Genomic DNA, 22016 nt, shown 5'->3' on the forward strand with positions numbered 1-22016 from the left:
AACCTGGAAATCCTGGACGCCCCATCATCTCAGGCATTGGCACCCTGACAGCAGGATTGTCTGGCTATGTAGACTCCCTCCTCAGGCCCTTCGTTACCAGCACTCCCAGCTATCTTCGAGACACCACCGATTTCCTGAGGAAACTACAGTCCATTGGTGATCTTCCTAAAAACACCATCCTAGCCACTATGGATGTAGAAGCCCTCTACACCAACATTCCACACAAAGATGGACTACAAGCCGTCAGGAACAGTATCCCCGATACTGTCACGGCTAACTTGGTGGCAGAACTTTGTGACTTTGTCCTGACCCATAACTATTTCACATTTGGTGACAATGTATACCTTCAATCAGCGGCACTGCGATGGGTACCCGCATGGCCCCACAGTATGCCAACATTTTTATGGCTGACTTAGAACAACGCTTCCTCAGCTCTCGTTCCCTAATGCCCCTACTCTACTTGCGCTACATTGATGACATCTTCATCATCTGGACCCATGGAAAAGAAGCTCTTGAGGAATTCCACCATGATTTCAACAATTTCCATCCACCATCAACCTCAGCCTGGACCAGTCCACACAAGAGATCCACTTCCTGGACACTACGGTGCTAATAAGCGATGGTCACATAAACACCACCCTATATCGGAAACCTACTGACCGCTATTCCTACCTACATGCCTCTAGCTTTCATCCAGATCTACCACTCGATCCATTGTCTACAGCCAAGCGCTACGATATAACCGCATTTGCTCCAACCCCTCAGACAGAGACAAACACCTACAAGATCTCTATCATGCATTCCTACAACTACAGTACCCACCTGCTGAAGTGAAGAAACAGATTGACAGAGCCAGAAGAGTACCCAGAAGTCACCTACTACAGGACAGGCCCACACAAGAAAACAACAGAACGCCACGAGCCATCACCTTCAGCCCCCAACTAAAACCCCTCCAACGCATCATCAAGGATCTACAACCTATCCTGAAGGACGAGCCATCGCTCTCTCAGATCTTGGGAGACAGACCAGTCCTTGCTTACAGACAGCCCCCCAATCTGAAGCAAATACTCACCAGCAACCACACACCACACAACAGAACCACTAACCCAGGAACCTATCCTTGCAACAAAGCCCGTTGCCAACTCTGTCCACATATCTATTCAGGGGATACCATCATAGGGCCTAATCACATCAGCCACACCATCAGAGGCTCGTTCACCTGTGCATCTACCAATGTGATATATGCCATCATGTGCCAGCAATGCCCCTCTGCCATGTACATTGGCCAAACTGGACAGTCTCTACGTAAAAGAATGAATGGACACAAATCAGACGTCAAGAATTATAACATTCAAAAACCAGTTGGAGAACACTTCAATCTCTCTGGTCACTCGATCACAGACCTAAGAGTGGCTATACTTCAACAAAAAAGCTTCAAAAACAGACTCCAACGAGAGACTGCTGAATTGGAATTAATTTGCAAACTGGATACAATTAACTTAGGCTTGAATAGAGACTGGGAATGGATGAGTCATTACACAAAGTAAAACTATTTCCCCATGGTATTTCTCCCTCCCACCCCACCCCCACTGTTCCTCTGATATTCTTGTTAACTGCTGGAATTAGCCTACCTGCTTGTCACCATGAAAGGTTTTCCTCCTTCCCCCCCCTGCTGCTGAGGGCTCATCTTAAGTGATCACTCTCCTTACAGTGTGTATGATAAACCCATTGTTTCATGTTCTCTGTGTGTGTGTATATAAATCTCTCCTCTGCTTTTTCCACCAAATGCATCCGATGAAGTGAGCTGTAGCTCACGAAAGCTTATGCTCTAATAAATTTGTTAGTCTCTAAGGTGCCACAAGTACTCCTTTTCTTTTTGCGAATACAGACTAACACGGCTGCTACTCTGAAACCTCTGACAATTCAGTGGATTAAAATATTACCAGTCATTAAAGGACAACTGACATTTAAGAAAAAAAGTGTTTTATACAGTATTAGACTGTATACAACTTAAATTGTTATTGACGTGACTTTGGTTTGATTTTAATCTCTTTTCACACCTTTGCTTTTTGCATATGTCCTTTAATGAAGCCCTGTACCCTGCCCCTGTTACCCCACCAGATATGTAGCAAGCCTGTTTTTTGAAAGGCTTATCTGATGATATACAGTGGAGCTGGAATTCATCCTACTTCACAGGACCTAAGCAAGGCTCTCAGTGTGCCTTTTCAGCCACCTCCACAGCTACATGAACTCCACTTATCATGCATGCTGTGGAATTCTATTCTACATAGGGTTCTTATACCATGCTCATCACTGTAGTATCTGAGAGACTTCCAATAGTGCATTAAGCAACATGATTACAGATCTGGCAGACGATTGTTCTCTTCACTGGCTACAACAGGTCATGCAGAGAGCAGCAATGATGTCCAGTAAAGGCAAGACCCCAGAAATTATGGCTCTTGACACTAGAGCCAGTTGAAACTCAGAATTTCTACAGTGTGGGAAATTTTGACACAATGAAAATTGTTTTCTTTCTGAATCAGAACAAAAGCAAAATTTTCACACCATGAAATGAATTAGCAAAAAAAAGTGGGTATTCAGAAAAAATTGTTTTGAAATTTTGTTTCCACATTGCTAAGTCAAATTTTTGGTTTCAAAACATTCCACCTCGCACAGGAATTTGTTGATCACCTTTTGTAAAGTCTTTTGATTTCAACAAAACCTGCATTTTTCATCAAAAAAGTGTTTTGATCAAAAATTCCAACCATCTCTACTTAACACCCAGTAAAAGTGGCACAGAGATGCTGTCATGGCTACTTGATGCACAGGCTGGAATAACTGCTTCAGGTGGGCTATTCTGATTCCCTGCCCTCATGTTGGGTGAGCCATTTAGTGTACTCAATCCATGCCCTCCCCCCCCCAAACCTCCAGTCTATAACTTTCCCTTGAAAAAGCCCAATTGTGCTAGTTTTATGCAGTGAAGTGTTTTTCACCCAGGGGGCATAAAATGAAAAGGGGTCAAATAAATGTCAATTTACATGTTCTATAAAATTAAGAATTGTATTAACTATATCTTCATTCAACATCACCTGTATCTTGGGGAATGCTGTCCCATTTTCTACTATTGGATAATTGTCTATCAATTATGACTATATTTTTGAGTAGTAATCTATGTCATCAAAATGACAGGAGGAATTCTTGCAGGAATTGTTTAACTTCCCTTCCAGTCTATTTGGCCTCACCCTCTAGTTATGGATGGTATTTTTACTTCGTACCTTCTGATCTACCCTTTGGCCATCCAGATTATGGTCTACAAACCCTAACAGACTTTCCACTAGTCCTGGGCAAATTGGGCATGGTGACCCTGATTCAAGGGGAGCAGAGGAATCGCTCTTCAGTTATGACCATGGAGTATGCTTACTGTCAGGGAATCTCAACAAGATATGGAGCTTCTGGAGCAGATGTCAAGCTTTTGCTATCCAGCTGGAACTAAACAGATCTCACAGCATGGTCTGTGGGCAAAGTCAAAGCCAGGAAATAAAAATCCCCTCCAGAAATGAGGTTTCTTACCCTGGTGAGGAAGAAAGTCAGGAGACAATAACGCTACTATCACTAATAAAAGCTATGCTTCTGCATTGGATTCCATCTTCCCTTAGGTAACTAGAACCACAGAGTTTAGCATGCTAGTCAAAGAGGACACCCTTGCCAGAGGACTGATGCTCGTGTATTAATATTCCCCAGAGCAGTTCTGTTTGCTGAATTTTTTGGTGTCATTTGAGAGCTCCTCTTGCAGCATCAACTATCCCAGTGGACACTAGATGAAGAAACATCCCAAAGGACATGAATTCCTCCTGTTGGGAATATATGTTACTCTGCTTAGTTTATCATAGATGAATACAATCCAGGAGACTGTTTTTCACGACCAGACGAGAATACATATTGAAAAAAATCTTTTGGTAGGAGGACAAAGCAGGTCCTGCAAACCTGTAAAATCTAACAAGGACCTGGATTAAGTAGGTACTTACACATCTGCAAGTGTCCTAGTACTGAGCCTACTCCAAAGATACAGCTGCTTTTACAGCAGTGTTCCAGGGCAATGGGCCCCTTCATGGAGAGTCAGGACCTGGTCTGCCCATGACTGCCGTCTGAAGGCCCACCTGAGAGTAACTGACTTTCCCAGGTGTCTGATTAAGGGTGATTAGCAAATCAGCACCTAGACTTAATAAATGTTACCCAAGCTCAGTCAGAAAAAGACTCCCAAGGAAACAGGAGGCACCTGTGGAGCAGAGCTCAAAGGAGGGCTGAGCAGGAAGCCTAGAGGCAGTGATCCCATAGACAGAAAGATAATGGGGACCTGGAGGTGGTGCTCCTAGAAAGACAGCTGCAGTGGGCAGGCATCCAGAAGGGCCTAGTCTCAGCCAGGGGATCTCCCAGACACCAGCAGGACACTCAGCCTGAAAGGAACCATGTGCTGTCCCTGGAGAAGAGTGGCAGTGGACGGGCTTCCAAAGACCCCTGACTCCAGAGAAGGATCTTATACTGATAGTGACAAGAGGCCTAACTCAAGGGACAGAGACCTGGGCTGAGAAAAGCCATAGTGAAGCGCCTGGATGAAACTGAGCCCTGGATTCAGGTTGGGAGACAGATGGACTAAGAATGACTTGGTCATTCAGCTAAGATGCTGAGGTGAAAGTTTTGTTTATGTTCTGCATTGACCCTTCCAGTAATAAATAAGACACTCCAACAGGGGATGTTCATTAGTATCTAAATGTTTGTCTGGGCTTATCGATACCCTGGGTGAGGGAAAATCAAGGCAAGGATCATCCACAACACCTGTCTTCAAGGGAGTGCAGTGGAATAGCCTGGATGATGACAAGCAGTCAGCAAGGAATTCATAGTCCCTACTGTGTTTCCTGCTGGTCTGGGGACAGAATTTTTATACCTTGTCACCCCTGATCACCTCAAGACTGGATTACCACAATGCATTCTATCTGGTGCACAATAAGGCAACCTGTTTGTCCAAGAGCAGGGCTCAGTGGCAGCTTGTATTACTAATCCTACATGGACTGTTGGTTTCTGGGTAGAGATTAGTCCTTTGTTGGTCCAAAACACCAACAGTTTGTAACCTTCCAGAATGAGGGACCTCCTCTCCCCCGTTGCCATACTGGTACAATTGCAATCAGAGACCCGAGCTTGATCTTCCACAATATAGATGGGAACAGGCTGGTGGCAGATGTTCTACCTAAAGCCTTTTCCCCTGAAATCCTCTGCCCCCGCTCCCACCTTCCCAAACCTCTGAAGTAGCCCAGATCTGTTAATCTGTTTGATTGGACTATGGGAGGAGTGCTGAGACGGTTGGTGGTGGGATTTGTGCCTACTGGAAGAATTGCGGGGAGAAACTGAAGCAGCCATGTGACTGATGATCAGTGAGATGTGGTGGTGGATGAGAATGCTGCTGCTTTTTGCTCTGTATCTTCTATTCTGGACTCTTTTTTTTTTAAGTATGTAAAGGGCCTCTGCAGCTTTCAATGAGCAACCATTGGTATGGCGTTTGTGTGAGACTACAATCTGAATTAATGGAGAGACTTAGATAAGATCAAGCATAAAATGCCCTATGGTAGTCTAGAAAGCAACACATCCTAGCAGTAAAAAATAAAATGTGGCATTATACTGAAAAAATAGTTGATTTCCTTTGATTGTAAAAATAAGCATTTGTTTTTTGAGGGGAATAAGGACTCCATATTTGTACACTGTGCTCATCACTGTAGTAACTGAGCACCTAAAGCTGAGTGAGTAGTTGGAAATATTCAAATATTTTTGTGAATTCTACATCACATTTGCCCAGTCAAGCAGATTTACTTGATAATATTGTATATATAAAATATGCCTTACAGATTTGTTCTTTATATATATAAAAAGAACAAATCTGTAAGAACCTGTATGAACAAATCTTTAGGCATATTATATATAGTGACAAAGTTCCTCCTATACCTTGGTGGGTCTTGCGCTTATTGGCGGATTTGCTTACCTTGGAGCTTCACGGCAGCCCTTAGCTTAGCCGTTTTCCTGAACCCCAGTCCAGGTCGAGTGTCTGTGTCTGACCAGGAGTTGGGAGGATTTGGGGGAAATCCGGGTCCGCCCTCTACTCTGGGTTCCAGCCAGGGCCCTGTGGAATGCAGCTGTCTAGAGTGCCTCCTGGAACAGCTGTGAGACAACTACAATTCCCTGGGCTACTTCCCTATGGCCTCCTTCCAACACCTTCTTTATCCTCACCATAGGACCTTCCTCCTGGTGTCTGATAATGCTTGTACATCTCAGTCCTCCAACAGTCTGCATTCTCACTCTCAGATCCTAGTACCTATTGCTCTCAGGTCCACCCTCATCCTCATCCTCACCCTCACCCTCACCCTCACACACACACACACCACAAACTGAAGTGAGCTCTTTTTTAAAACCCAGGTGCCCTGATTAGCCTGCCTTAATTGATTATAGCAGCTTCTTTATTGGCTGCAGGTGTTTTAATTGTCTCCAAAAGGTTCCTGATTGTTCTGGAACCTTCCCTGTTACTTTACCCAGGGAAAAGGGAACTTCTTAGCCTGGGGCTAATATATCTGCCTTCTATTACTCTCCTATAGCTGGAAGGTGAGATACCATGATCACGAAGGTAGTTTTCCCAGAGTGAGGCTCATCCATTGCACTGCGGGTGTGCTGACCCCTGCGATTTCCCCAAATGCAGGGAAATTGACTGCATAATTTGTGGTAGTGGGGGACTGCATTTGCGCTCTCCCCTGAAAAAAAAAATTACTCTCCTAGAGCCATCTGGCCCAACACTGTCACTATATAAAGATTTGTTCTTACAGATGTGTACAACCCTTCCCTCCACAATTTTGAGATCCTTGAAATAAAATTAATCTTCTGACTAAAATATATTGTTTTTTAGTGGAATGACCAAAACTCTAATCAGGAAACAGAGAATAGCTTGTTCTAGGTGACCACTGACAGTTTGAACAAGCTCCAAATCAATAATTAAACAAATCCCTGTTCTGAACAGTTGGTGGCCCATCCATAGGGTAAAAATTATACACAGAGTTTGAGGGACAATTTAAAAACAAATCAAGATCTGTTTGTGGATGCAGCAAGCACATCTATAGTTAAAAACTGACTGAGCAATATAATAGAAGTTAGAGTTTCACTCCTAATCACTTTTCAGACAGAAAAGTATATTGTTGTTCAGAAGAGTGAGCTATTAAGATACATTCCCCTCCCCCCCATTCTGGTAATGTGTACAATGTAGCTGTGGGGAATATCTGCATTTCCTGGTTTTAGCTGTGCAGATTTAATATTGTATTCACAAACTTTTAAATCCCCACAGTCAAAAAGTGGTGGAAGAGGGCTGGGGGTGCTAGGGTTGGGAGCAGAGGGGAGGGGAAAAGAACAGTGGGCTGATGACTCAGAACTTTCTCCTGTCAATTCAGGATTGCTCCATATACATATTGATGAGGTAAGCCAACATCAGATGTAACCACTACTTTAGTCTCCCTCTCACTAATTGCTTTGGTTTGGTTTGCCCATCAAAGTAAATTAAGATTCCATTCCTTCCAGGGTAGCAAAGACCCAAATTCTGACGGAAAAACCAGTCCTTCCCCCTCCGCCAACCACAGTCTTCTTCAAAAAATAGTTCCAACCAGCCACTCTTCACCCTTTCTAGGCCACAGCCCTCCTTTGAGGCCTGAGCAATCATCTTCCCTTCATGCAGGGCAGTGAAGCTGGGCTTTCTCACACTCTTTACCAGAAGCCAGAACTCAGACTCATATTTTTCAAGGCCAGAAGGGAACATTGTGATCTAATCTAATCTCCATTATAACATAGGGCATAGAACTTTCCCAATAAATTCCTAGAACAGATCTTTCCAAAAAACATCCAATCTTGATTTTAAAATAGTCAGTGATGGAGAATCCACCACGACCCTTGGTAAATTGCTCCAATGACTAAATTACTCACTGTTAAAAATGTACACCTTACTTCCACTCTAAATGTGTCTGTCTCCAACTTCCAGTCATTGGATTGAGTTACTCCTTTCTCTGCTAGACTGAAAAACGCATTATTTATTCCCCATGTAGAGACAGACTCCTTAATCTTCTCTTTGATAAGATAAATAGATTGAACTCCTTGAGTTTATCACTATAAAGGCACGTTTTCTACTCCTTTGATCATTCTCATAGCTCTACTCTAAACCCTCTCCAATTTATCAACATAGTATTCCAGCAACAATCACACCAGTGCCAAATCCAGACGTAAAATAATCTCATTACTTGACTCAAGATACCTGTTTATGCATCCAAGAGTAGAAATAGTCTTTTTGGACACAGCACTGGACTGAGATCTCATGTTCATCTAATTATCCACCATGACCCCCCAAAGCAGTGACTTTTTCAGAGTCACTGCTTCCCAGGACAGAGTCCCCCATTCTGTGGGTATGTCTACACTGGCAGAATTACATTGCCGGCAGTTACAGTGCCACTGAGAGAGCGCTGAAGGGAAATTGCTGTTGTGTGTGCACACTGTCAGCTGCCTGCGCAATAGCATGTTCACACTTGCAGCACTTGGAGCGGTATTCAGAGCGGTGCACTCTGGGCAGCTATCCCACAGACCACCTCTTCCTCTTCTGCTACTAAGCATTGTGGGAAGGCAGAGGGGGTTGCGGGGCATCCTGGGTCCTGTCCCAGTGCCTCATGATGCATTGCTTTGCATCCCAGAAATCCCGGTGTTTCCATCCGCATTTGGAGTCGTCTTTCAATGGTCTGTGTACTGTGCACTCTGCCTCTTCGGTCTGCAGGAATGGATCCCGAACTGTTGACCAAAGTGCTGCTTGCTCCAACTAACACGTCATGAGTGGCAGTGGAGTTATTCCTTAAACTACAAAGGCGAGAGAAGTGTGACATTGATCTCACCACTCTTAGTAGCTATGACACAAGATTGCTTGTGGCATTCATGGAGGTGCTGACCACAGTGGAACACCACTTTTGGGCTCTGGAAACAAGCACTGAGTGATGGGATCACATAGTCATGCACATCTGGGATGACTAGCAGTGGCTGCAGAATTTTTGGATGAGGAAAGCCATATTCATGGGAGTGTGTGATGAGCTCGCCCCAGCCCTGTGGTGCAAGAACACGAGAATGCGAGCTGCCCTGTCATTGGAGAAGTGCATGGCAATTGCACCGTGGAAGATGGCTACACCAGACAGCTACCAATCAGTCGCTAACCAGTTCGGAGTGGGAAAGTCAACCACTGGACGCATGTTGAAGGAAGTTTGCAGAGCCATTAATTGCATCCTGTTCTGAAAGACCATAACTCTGGGCAACGTGTGTGACATTGTGGATAGCTTTGCACAAATGGGCTTCCCTAACTGTGGAGGGGCGATTCATGCCACGCATATTCCAATTCTGGCACCAGACCACCTAGCCACCGAGTACATTAATTGAAAGGGGTATTTCTTTATGGTTCCCCAGATGCTTGTGGATCATCGTGGGCATTTCACAGACATTAACTCAGGCTGGTCCGGAAAGGTGCATGACCTGCACATATTTCAGAACACTGACCTGTTCAGGAAGCTGCAAGCAGGGACTTTCTTCCTGGACCAGAAGATCACCGTAGGGGAAGTCAAAATGCCCATTGTGATCCTAGGAGACCCCGCCTACCCCTTAATGCTGTGGCTTATGAAGCCAAACATGGGGCACCTTGACAGCAGCAAAGAGTAGTTCAACAACAGGCTGAGCAAGTGCAGAATGACTGTTGAGTGTGCTTTTGGCCATTTAAAGGCCCACTGGCATTGCCTCTATGGGAAGCTGGACCTGGCCAATGACAATATTCCTTTGCTTATAGCCGCATGCTGTATACTCCATAATATTTGTGATGGGAAGGGTGAAAGCTTCACTCAGGGCTGGACCACTGAGTCTCAGCACCTGGAGGCTGAATTTGAACAGCCAGAGACCAGGGCTATTAGAGGAGTGCAGCACAGGGCCATAAGGATCAGGGATGCCTTGAGGCAGCAATTTGAAGCTGAAATCCACCAATATTTGTTGCTGTGCTCAGGAGTGCCGTGCTTGTAATGCTAGAAGGTGATTGTGATTGGTGCAGATGATGCATCATGAAGGTTTAAGAAAATTGCCTGTTGCTTTCCAGGACTCTGTTTGCTTTGAATTAATGGAATAAAGATTGCTTTCAAACCAACACAATTCTTTTATGAAAAAAACAACCACCGGAGGAGAGAGACAAACAAAAAACACATCAGCGCTGTCAGGGATGGAGGAAGGGAGGGTCCCAGGAGGTGGGGTCCTGGGACAGTTAAAGATTTGTGTATGTCCAGGTATCATATAGAACCTTGTCCTTTGGAGCACAGTGCGGTGGGTACTCTGCTTCAGCAGGGCTAAACTGCAGAGGGACGGGTGCTGAGAGCAGTGAGTCCTGGGAGTCCGCAGGGCTGGACTGTGACAGGGCAGGAGTGGAACGCAGCAGGTACAGACTGGAGCCAAGAGGTTGATAAGAGTGTATTGGCGGTGTCTGGGGGCCACATGGGAAAGAGTTTTGTGACAGCGAGGTGCTGCTCGGTTTGCAGTGCTAGTGGCGCCTGTAGTGTCTGTTTTGCGCTCCATAACTTTTAAGAGCCCCTCTGTGGCTTCATTCTGGTGCGCCGTGTTCTCCTTTCGGTCCCTCTTCTCGCTATCCCGCCATGCCTTCAATTCTTATTTTTCAGCTGCAGAGTGCATCATGACATCATGCAGAAAGTCCTCTTTAGTTCTTCGTGGCTGCTTTCTAATTCTGCGCAGCTGTTCAGGCAATGATAACAAAGAGGGAGGCTGGGCTCTCAAGGTCATCTCTGTGAAGCCAAAATGCAACATTTTACAGAAGCAGTATTGTTTGCAACATAGAAACCACTGATTCAGTACTTTAAAAACACAGCCACTCTTCACATACCTGTCACTAACTGACTGACCACAGGCAAGCACACATGAGCCACAAGACCCCCAAAATGGTGAGTAACCACAGGGGCAGAGGAAATCAATGTTCCAGACCATACTGTACACTGGGCATGTGACTCATGGGGAGAGCCAGCACTATGGGGGGGGGTTATAATCATTACTGTCCCCACATTTTCCACAGGCTGTGTTCATTATGGAAGATATCTCACTGCTGAGGGTGAGCAGGGAATCAAGGGAGGGTCTTCTCCAAGATTGTGGCTTCGCCCTGGCCCTTATGCAGCTCACCTGTGTGCAGCAATGGTCCCCCCACCCTCCACAGTGATGGCAGAGTGGTGCGGGAAAGTTACCCTCAATGGGGCAAGAAAGCAGCTCTGCCAAAGAACCTGTGGCAGCGGATTGCCCAGTATCTCCAGGAGAGTTTCATGGAGATCTCGAAGGCAGATACCCGTGAATTGAGGGAGTCAATCAACACCCTGTTCTGCCGCTCACAGTAGGCATGTGGTGGTACGTGCATCATGCAGACACAAGCCTGCTTTCTGCAACCCTCCTGCCCCCAACAACTCACTTCAGCGATTCCCAAAAATCAAAGCCACTTACCAGGGGCCTTCTCTCCTGTTTGCACTTCACCAAGCTCCGACAGCTGTGAATGGCTAGCCTCCTCCGGGGTAGGAAAGAGCTACTGGCTGCATGCATCTCTGACCTCTGAGTAGTCTTCTGCCTCTGGGTCCCACTCCACATCCTCGTCCAAGGTTTCCTACTCCTGGCTCGGTCGACTCTTGACCGACATGTGAGCCACCGAAGTATCCACAGTGTCCTTCGCAGTGGAGGTGGGGTTGCCACAGAGTATCGCATCCAGCTCTTTGTAGAACCGGCAGCTCGTGGGCGCAGCACCGGAGCGGCAGTTTGCCTCCCTCCCCTTGTGTTAGGTGTTCTCCCTGTCCCCCAACCCCCGGAAATAATTTACCTCAAAGAGAGACTCATCTTGGCAAAATAGTGCACAATCTTCAAACTTTGGAAAGCGACAGGCATGAAAAAACAGAGATTTTAATAGAAGCTGTTTTACAACACAGTAGTCACAGCTAATGTGTGCTCTAATACACAGATGTCCCATACAAATACTTCTAAAGTAGCAATATCATCATGCTAAAAATCACATGTAACTCATCCAAATGCCATCTATGTTTTCATTTCAAACATTGCACAGTTCTAACAATAGTTCCAAGATGGTAAATGATGGGTGTATACAAAAGGTGTATACAAAGCAGTTTCCTGTTTTGGATAGTATTTGACTGATGTTAAAAATTAACACTCTGGTTAGGAAGGGTAATTTTCTTCTGAAGTCTCCAAAGCCCATAATCAAGGAAGAGGGTGAAATGTTGATTTTAATTAAGTTAAAAGCTAAAATATGTGCCAACCATCAACCATTTGGAAATGGTTTATCCTCCCTTTCCAGAATGGGCACTCTTCCAACCTCTGAATCAAGATCCAGAAAAACCTACATAGAAAGCCAGCTCAAATCAGTGCATATTCACCTGCCTCTTCACCAAACTTTCCCAGTCAATTTGAAGCCCCAACAGTCTCCCAGTCATTCCCAGACAGTAACCTTCTAAATATATTAGTAATAGTAGTGTTGTGGAAGTGCCTTTTGGGCCCTCATCAGGAATAATGTTGGTTGGGGAAGTGGTTTTCCCATCCCACACATATCTGAGTTTGGAATTTTTTCTTTGTTCCACACTGGGATGAAACTGGGACCTTTCAAGGGTTTTTTTTCCCTCCTCCTTTTTTGGACACAAAAAAGCCAACCCAACAAAACCTCCAGAGAGCCAGCTGCTCCAGAACAGCCATAGGGTTAGGGCACTCACACAGGACACGGGAGACCTGACTAAATCAGACAGCACAGGGACTTGAATGCAGATCTCCAACATATTAGGGGAAGCACCCTGAGCTCCAGGTGATTGGCTAAGCTGGGCTCTTTTGACAAAGCTGGTACAGCTGGAGAAGCTGGTACATCTCAGTGAACAATTTCAGTTTTGACAAATCGGCATTTTTTGATAGAAGATGTTTAGTCAAAAAATTCCTGACCAGCTCTGATCATGGCCTCATTGTGGAAACATGCTACAAGCAACAAAGAGATAATCCCTGGCCCAAAAAGCTGCAATCCAAGTATGACAAGAGTCTGATACCCCTTAAAAATACCACAGAAAGCTTAACAGAAGCAGGAACTCTAGATAGAGTGGGAGAGAGGTCAGGCAGCACCATTCCTCTAGTGCCTCTAATACTGGTGAGGTATGTGTCAAGCCCCCCTATATTGGCTGGAAAAAGATAACAGCTGCCTACTGCTTACAGGTACATATCTGTGCTTTGGGAGCTGAAGGTCCTGGGTTCAGGCCCCACTGATAACCCATGCAGGTTTAATTTGTTTTTCTCCCCACCTCCATCAAATTCCAGCAGCCTCCCGGTCATTCACACCAAAGCATGTAAAAACAGCCATACTGGGTCAGACTAATTGTCCATTTAGCCTAGTATCCTGTCTCTAAACAGTGGCCTGTAACAGAGCTTCAGGGGGCATGTACAGAACAGGATAATTTTGGAGAGATCCACCCCATCTTCGCCTCTGGGCTTCTGGCAGTCAGAGGTTTAGGGTCCCGCTGAGCATGGGGTTACATCCCTGACCATCTTGACTAATAGCCATTGATGGACCATTCCTCCATGAACTTATTGAATTCTTTTTAAACCCAGTTATACTTTTGATTACCATAACAGCCTGTGGCAATGAGTTCCATAGATTAATTATGTGTTTCGTGAAAAAGTATTTCCTCTTATTTTATTAAACCTGAGGCCTATTAATTTCATTGAGTGACCCTTGGTTTTTGTATTGTGGGAAGGGGTAAATAACACTTTCTTATTCACTTTTTCAACATCAGATCTCTATCATTCCCCCCCCCCCCCCGCCAATCTCTTGGGGGAAGGACCCCGTCAGTCTGCCAGGTGAAGCACTTAAAGAGGCTTATACCAGCATGGCTTGCCCCAAGGGCTGGAGAACCTGGAGTTAAACCAACCTTGATTACAGAATGAGCCCCACCTGAGAGAAACCAGGTGATTTCAGTATAAAAGATGCAGGAAGTTACATGAAGGCAGGAAAATTAGAAAATGGCAGCTATGTCTGTAGACATTGCAGGGAGCAGTCAGAAAGCTCCTTTTCAGGGCCCTCAGTCAGCAGAGGGAAGGCAGAAGCTGAGAAAGCCTATGGAGAAGGTTGAGCTCCAGGCCGGAGGTGCTAGAAGCTGACCAACAGACCTTCTGAGAGGAGAGGCTGTGCCCAGCTAAAGCTGTGTTGAAGACAGAGATTGTGTTCTATTTTTTAAAGACGGTGGTATTTAAGACTACTGAGAGAGAGACTGAACTAGAGTTGAGACCTGGAGAGCCATTGTGTACCCAGAGGGCTAAATAAATTGGATACCTTGTGGGGATTGTTTGAATTACCTATGGACTGTGGAGTTCTTCAGGGGCCCTGAAAAGGGCGAACAAAGGGAGAGTGCTGCACAGGCAACTCTCACCATGAGGGGGGCACTCAGAATGCAGCTGCCATATTACAAGGCCCAGCTGACTAGGAAGGTACAGCAGGATTAGTCAGAGCTTCTGGGAGCCAGAGCCCTACCCATGTCCTCACAAAGTCTGAGCACATTTTCACAGTACCTTTTTATCCTAGTGCTCTGGTAACCTAGAAGTCTATTGCCATCAGCGGTCTTCACTGTGCATCGATGAAACACATAGGCAGGGGTTATGGAAGGAAAGGTAAGCAAGTGTTCAAAAAAAAAAAAAAGGAAGTTGTTCCAAAAGGTTAGGATTACCCAGTTATACTGGGTCAAAATGTGACAGGAACACTCATTGGGAGTGTGGAAGGGGATAGAGATGTAAGGCTGAAATAGAAAGTAGCAAGTACGAAAGATGAAAAAATAGAGCACAGTCAAAAACAAACAGCATGTACAAAAGAGGAGACATACAAAATAAGGAAAGCCATAGTGATTTAGAGACACAACCAAGTGTTACAAACAAACAACAGAGGCAGACTGAGATCTCTTCTTCTACTTTCTAATAGCTCTCCATCTGCAACTATAGAGGGAAAAGGATATGATAACCACAGTGCTTTGTCAGGTTTTTAATTAATAGATTATATTTGACAAGCCTGACAGGAACATCAGATCAAACGACTACTGCATATCTGGGAGAATTCAGTTCCATATGTGACCTCACACGATGGAGCCTTCCGGATTGTGGTTGGATCACAAGGCTGTTCTATTGGATGGGAGTGCAAGTCCCACTCCCATAGAAACAGAGAATCTGTGAGGTAATGTTGTGGAATATTCTTTTCCTGACCCCCACACCCCCTGCCACACAAAATAGAATTTCTGTAGGAGAGGGGCAATCCACTCACTATTTTTTAGAGTATACTTTATGGTCCTCCTCCTTTCAATATGAATACATTGTAGTTTCCTTGGTGAAAGTCTCAGAGAAGCAGTACTTTTTATCTGCAATGTGAAAACATCATTCTCTGGATCTCTGCATGTTCCAAACAAGTATTTGCACCAACTGTACATCACATCTATGTTGGCCCCTGAAAGGGGTGATTACACTCTTGGAAAAACCTTAGCTTGGAGACCCCTGTTCTGACACCAGCTGGAATGAGGCTTGTTGGAGCACAAATATATGTCAAGTCCATGAGATGAATACCTGATGCAGAGCAAGAGCGGGATGAAGACCTAAGCCAGGGCAACTGGGGGATGCATATGACAGCCTCACTGCATTCTTTGCTGGTGAAATGGAGCTACTATCCGCAGAACTCTAAGCTGCCCCTTACACTTCATAGGTCCTGAGAAAGCATGGTGGTAGAAACAAGGGCCACTGGGGCATTAATGCACAGTTAAACTATTGTTCTACAGCTGGAAAGTGAGTTCCATTGTCTTCAAGTTTGGGATGCTACAAGGAGCACAGCAGTCTACACTGGCACAGCCACTGGTGGGGTGAATTTGGCTCCTCATGCTATATCCATAAAGTAGCTAGATATCATTTATCTAAAGAATTGCTATCATGCTGTTGCTTGTCTCAAACTAAAAACAGAAGAGCTAAATTTTAGAAAAGTCAGACAGAGCTCTACAGTTGGATAAACCACATTGGGTGCCTTAAGAACAGGAGTATTGATTCATCTGAGCATAAGCTTTCATGGGCTACAGCCCACTTGATCGGATGCATAGAATGGTACATATAGTAAGAAGATATTTATACACACAGAGAACATGAAAAGGTGGAAGTACCCATACCAACTGTAAGAGGCTAATTAAGTAAGAGGAGCTATTATCAGCGGGGGGGGGGGGAAACTTTTGAAGCGATAATCAAGATGGCCCATTTCGGACAGTTGACAAGAAGGTGTGAGGATACTTAACATTGGGAAAGAGAGTCAATATGTGTAATGACCAAGCCATTCCCAGTCTCTGTTCAAACCTAAGTTAATGGTATCTAGTTGCATATTAATTCAAGTTCAGCAGCTTCTTGTTGGAGTCTGTTTTTGAAGCTTTTCTGTTGCAAAATTGCCACCTTTAAGTCTGTCACTGAGTGATGAGAGATTGAAGTGTTCTCCTACTGGTTTTTGAATGTTATGATTCCTGATGTCAGATTTGTGTCTGTTTATTCTTTTTCATAGAGACTGTCCAGTTTGTCCAATATACATGGCAGAGGGGCATTGCTGGCACATATCACATTGGTAGATGTGCAGGTGAACGAGCCCCTGATGGCGTGGCTGATGTGATTAGGTCTTATGATGGTATCACTTGAATAGATATGTGGACAGAGATGGAATCAGGCTTTGTTGCAAGGATAGGTTCTTGGGTTAGTGTTTTTGTTGTATGATATGTGGTTGCTGGTGAGTATTTGCTTCAGGTTGGGGGGGCTGTCTGTAAGTGAGGACTGGTCTGTGTCCCAAGATCTGTGAGGGTGGGGGATCATCTTTCAGGATAGGTTGTAGATCTCTGATGATGCGCTGGAGGGGTTTTAGTTGGGGGCTGAAGGTGATGGCTAGTGGCGTTCTATTATTCTCTTTGTTGGGCCTGTCCTGTAGTAGGTGACTTCTGGATACTCTTCTGGCTCTGTCAATTTGTTTTTTCACTTCAGCAGGTGGGTATTGTAGTTTTCAGAATGCTTGATAGAGATCTTGTAGATGTTTGTCTCTGTCTGAGGAATTGGAGCACATGCAGTTGTATCTTAGAGCTTGGCTGTAGACAATGGATCGTGTGGTTTGTCCTGGCTGGAAGCTGGAGGCATGTAGGTAAGTATAACAGTCAGTAGGTTTCTGGTATAGGGTGGTGTTTGTGACCATCGCTTATTAGCACAGTAGTGTCCAGGAAATGGACCGTTTGTGTGGACTGGTTTAGGCTGAGGTTGATGGTGTGATGGAAATTGTTGAAATCACTGTGGAATTCCTCAAGGGCTTTTTTTCCATGGGTCCAGATGATGAAGATGTCATCAATGTAGCGCAAGTAGAGTAGGGATGTTAGGGGACAAGAGCTAAGGAAGCATTGTTCTAAGTCAGCCATAAAATTGTTGGCATACTGTGGATCCATCTGTTCATTGTCCAAGTTGTGGATCATAATATTTGACACCTTCTAAGTCATCAGTTGTTGGGGAAGGTTTTGGTCATCCTGGAGCTTCTTTAGAAAGATAGGGGAAATAATCCATAAAGCTAGCGAGCATCCGGTTTGCAGTGTCCAATACCCCTCAAGAAAAGCTGCATGTAAGAGAGGCCTTTGTGTCACTGAACTGAAGAGCGAATTTAGAGCACCTTTAACTACCAGATGAAGAGATTATAGGTAGTAAAGATACACAAGGTAGTATGTGCCATTTTAGGGAGGGTGATGGTGGGCAGCCTTTACCGTCCAGAGACAGAAGGACCACATGGAGGTCAGCTCTAGTCCCACAAAGAAGAGTTCAAAGTGGAGAGTCCCTTTGCCTGGTATGAAGAGTGGCTCCTCCCCAATCTAGATAATCCTCTGCCACCCCCACATACTTAGGAAACTCCTGCCCTACACTGAGATACCAGTGCAACAAAACAAAGACCTGGTCCCAACAATCTGAGACGCCAAGTCACCTCAAAGAGCAGTTCCCTAGTCTGAGACAATATGATCAGTAGCTCCCTTTCTTATGAGGCACTGCAGTCATGCTTTAACACAACAAAATCAAACAGGATTACAAGGAAAACAGCAAGAAGTTCCTGTCTCTCAGAGCAGCTAACTTCATGTGAGTGCAGTTTCCAACACAGAATCAAAACATTCTCTGGTAGCAACTAGTTGTAAACATCTGGAAGCCTGAAGGTGATGAACTCATTCTCCAACTATAGAACAAGAGGGGCCTCCTGTTTTAGAGTTTCCATCTAGCAAATTTCAGAGTAGCAGCCGTGTTAGTCTGTATTTGCAAAAAGAAAAGGAGTACTTGTGGCACCTTAGAGACTAACAAATTTATTTGAGCATAAGCTTTCGTGAGCTACAGCATCCGATGAAGTGAACTGTAGCTCACGAAAGCTTATGTTCAAATAAATTTGTTAGTCTCTAAGGTGCCACAAGTCCTCCTTTTCATCTAGCAAATGAAACATGATATGGATATTAACAAACCATTTCAATACAAACCAACTCACATTGTGATTGTGTTCTTCTTTACAAAACACAAAGAAGAGCTCCAAAGCCAGATGGTATTTGTTGTCAGAATTGAATCAGGATTCTAAATGAATTAGGCTTCAGAGTAGCAGCCATGTTAGTCTGTATCCACAAAAATAAAAGGAGGACTTGTGACTAACAAATTTATTTGAGCATAAACTCAAATAAGTTTTCGTGATGAAGTGAGCTGTAGCTCATGAAAGCTTGTGCTCAAATAAATTTGTTAGTCTCTAAGGTGCCACAAGTACTCCTTTTCTTTTTCAATGAATTAGGTTATTCAGGATTATGTTCCTTTTTCTTACTAGTTGCAGTGATGAATGAAAAGACCACATATTCCTCTAACAAGTAAACACAGAACTCAGCCCTCTGTGTCCATAACTTGAAACAATGCACAGCTACTTCATGAAAGATCAGGATGCTGATTTTGAACTGCAATGTAAGTGTAGTCTGACTTGGATATATAAGTTTTTCATAATAAATGTTATTCAGTCATAAGTTAATTATGAATAAATATTCACCTTTTACATTGCACTTTTCATCCATAGATCTCAAAGCACTTTAAACAGGCAGGCGAGTATAGTTATCCACATTTTATAGATGGGAAACTGAGGCAAGGGGAGGTGAAGTGACTTGCCCATTGTCACCCAGCAGGGCAATGGCAGAGCTAGGAACAGAACTCAATCTTCTGACCCAGCCCAGTGCCTCAACCATTGAGCAACGTCTAGTGCAGAAATCCTTTGGCCACCTCTATAGAGTTGAGAGTTAGAGACTGGAATGTAGCAAGAGCTTTCATTCCTGGCAGCTTTTTCTTCCTCCAGCCCACAAATGAAAATAGAAAAATCTCACTTTGATAAAGTCATTAAGTGGCTATGCAATGATTACTGAAAGACACATTCTTTGAGACGGATATTACTTATACAGTATGGAATTACCTGTGCAGCCTGTTTGTGCCCCATAAGCATATTGCATTATTTTTATTAGCTTCTAAAATATGTTCCACAGATAAAGTCTGAATTCCATACCTGGGGCTTAATTTTCATGTATGATTATTAATTATTAAATATCAATATTGCAGTAGTATCCAGAGGCCAGCTACATCGGGGCCTCATTGTATTAGGCACTGTACAAACATAGAAAGTGACAGTCCCAACCCCAGAGAGTTTACAGTTGGCTGTGACTGCACAAACCAGATTATTAGTCCTTGCAAAAGGCCAGATACTGGATCTGCACACACTGCTTCCAGGAAGTTGGTCCAACAAATGAAATTACCTCACCCACCTTGTCTCACAGATGGATGTGTGAGTTAGGGGCACCATTTTGAAAAGTAGGCCCCAAAATGCTCACCATGGTATGGGCTGGATTCTGACCTCGCCCTACCATTGAGTTCAATGGAGCTATCCCCGATTCAGGGTGACCATATTTTCCCAAAGGGAAAACGAGACACTCCCAGGCTGGCCCGAGTCCCCCACCCTGCCACGGGGCCGGGCTGAGGTCCCCCTCCCCTCCAGGGCTGGCCCCAATCCTCCCGCTATCCCCCGATGCATGGGGTAGCCTGAACCCTCCCTGCCTCCCACCTGCGCTGGGCCAGCCTGTGGTCCCACTCTCCACTGGCACCCAGGGCCGGCCCAAGCCCCCCCACCCCCAGCCAACAACGCCCCCCCATGTGTGGGGCTGTCTGAGCCCCCCCCTCTGCCCTCCTGAATGCAGGGCTGGTCCTCTGAAGTCCCGTTCCCCCCACACACGCCTCAAGCATCCCCTCTCCCACACGACTGGTCCAAGCTCCTCCTCTTCCCCTCCCCCGCTCCCCCCATGCATGGGGCTGGTCCTCCAAGCCCCCTCGCTGCCCACCCGCACATGGGGCTGGTGGTCCAAGCCCGACCACTGCACAGCCAAGGCCCCCCTCCTCCCCCTACATGCAGGGTGGGCCGGCTGATCTGAGCCACTCTCCCTAGCACTTCCTCCAGCGCAGGACTGGTGTCGTTGCCAGTCGTGCCCTCCCCCACATGTTCCTCTGTGCCCTACTTTTTTTTTGACAAAACTAGGTATTTGTGCCATCTGATGATCAGTTGCTAAGAGCAAATGGGACAAATTCCCAGTTTTGTCAAGAAAGTCAGGACGGCCAGGACAGGGCTTAAAAAAGGGACTGTCCTGGCCAAAATGGGATGTACGTCACCCTAGCTATAAGCCAAGATCACATTACTGGTTTTGAATTCAACTCATTCTGATTCACTCTTTTGAAGATAGTATAACTCTGTACTTATGCAAAGCAAAAGGCAAACTCAGTGTCACTTAAGTTTGCTTTTTGCAGGATCCCTTGGCTGACTTCATTGAGACATGTTCTGATGACCAATTGCTTCGATTGGCTTCCATCCCAGGCTGAAGCTAAAACCCACAGAAGAGGACAAGGCCAAAAGAGCCTCAGTTGAGAAGGGTATCTAGTCAGTAGGTTGCTTCATCATCACTTCCACAATCTGATTTCTTTCCTAAACACTTTAACTGGTAATTTAGCCATCAAAAGGCTTCTGTGGCTACTAGCATTACCCACCTGAGTCTGCAGAAGTAAAGAAGAAATGTCTTTCTGCTGAGCTGATTCACACTTAGGTACAATGGAGCAGGCACAAAGGACTGAACAGCAGTTAGAGTCCCCAGAAACAACAATGGTTAACCCCAACCAGATTTCCTGGAGACTCCCAAGCAGTGCACACCTCTTGGCAGACTTAATTTGGGTGCAATGTGCACTCCACTCCACATCTGACCAGTTTCCTTGTGCCCTGCCTTCTCCTCCTCCTCCCACTTTGCTTTATCCTAGCAGCCATGGATGCCCTAAGAATGTGTGATGCTTCCCAGGGGTACCCAGGGTTATGAGGAATCTCACATCTTCCCTTAGTGTCACAGGTTTCAGAGTAGCAGCCGTGTTAGTCTGTATTCGCAAAAAGAAAAGGAGTACCCGTGGCACCTTAGAGACTAACAAATTTATTAGAGCATAAGCTTTCGTGAGCTACAGCTCACTTCATCGGATGCATTTGGTGGAAAAAGCAGAGGAGAGATTTATATATACACACACACACACACACACAGAACATGAAACAATGGGTTTATCATACACACTGTAAGGAGAGTGATCACTTAAGATAAGCCATCACCAGCAGCAGGGGGGAGAAAGGAGGAAAACCTTTCATGGTGACAAGCAAGGTAGGCTAATTCCAGCAGTTAACAAGAATATCAGAGGAACAGTGGGGGGGGGGGGGGGGAGGGAGAAATACCATGGGGAAATAGTTTACTTTGTGTAATGACTCATCCATTCCCAGTCTCTATTCAAGCCTAAGTTAATTGTAT

The 22016-nt window shown here is 45.1% G+C and overlaps 1 non-coding gene across 1 annotated transcript; it reads left to right on the forward strand.

Annotated features, from left to right (window-relative positions):
- The first annotated feature begins 6631 nt into the window (after positions 1–6631).
- LOC119850254 lies at positions 6632–6791 on the forward strand. The gene has a single exon (XR_005290791.1). It is a non-coding gene; the product is annotated as a U1 spliceosomal RNA (small nuclear RNA).
- The last annotated feature ends 15225 nt before the right edge of the window (positions 6792–22016 follow it).

Source organism: Dermochelys coriacea, chromosome 1 (assembly GCF_009764565.3).
Source record: "Dermochelys coriacea isolate rDerCor1 chromosome 1, rDerCor1.pri.v4, whole genome shotgun sequence".
Classification (NCBI taxonomy): Eukaryota; Metazoa; Chordata; order Testudines; family Dermochelyidae; genus Dermochelys; species Dermochelys coriacea.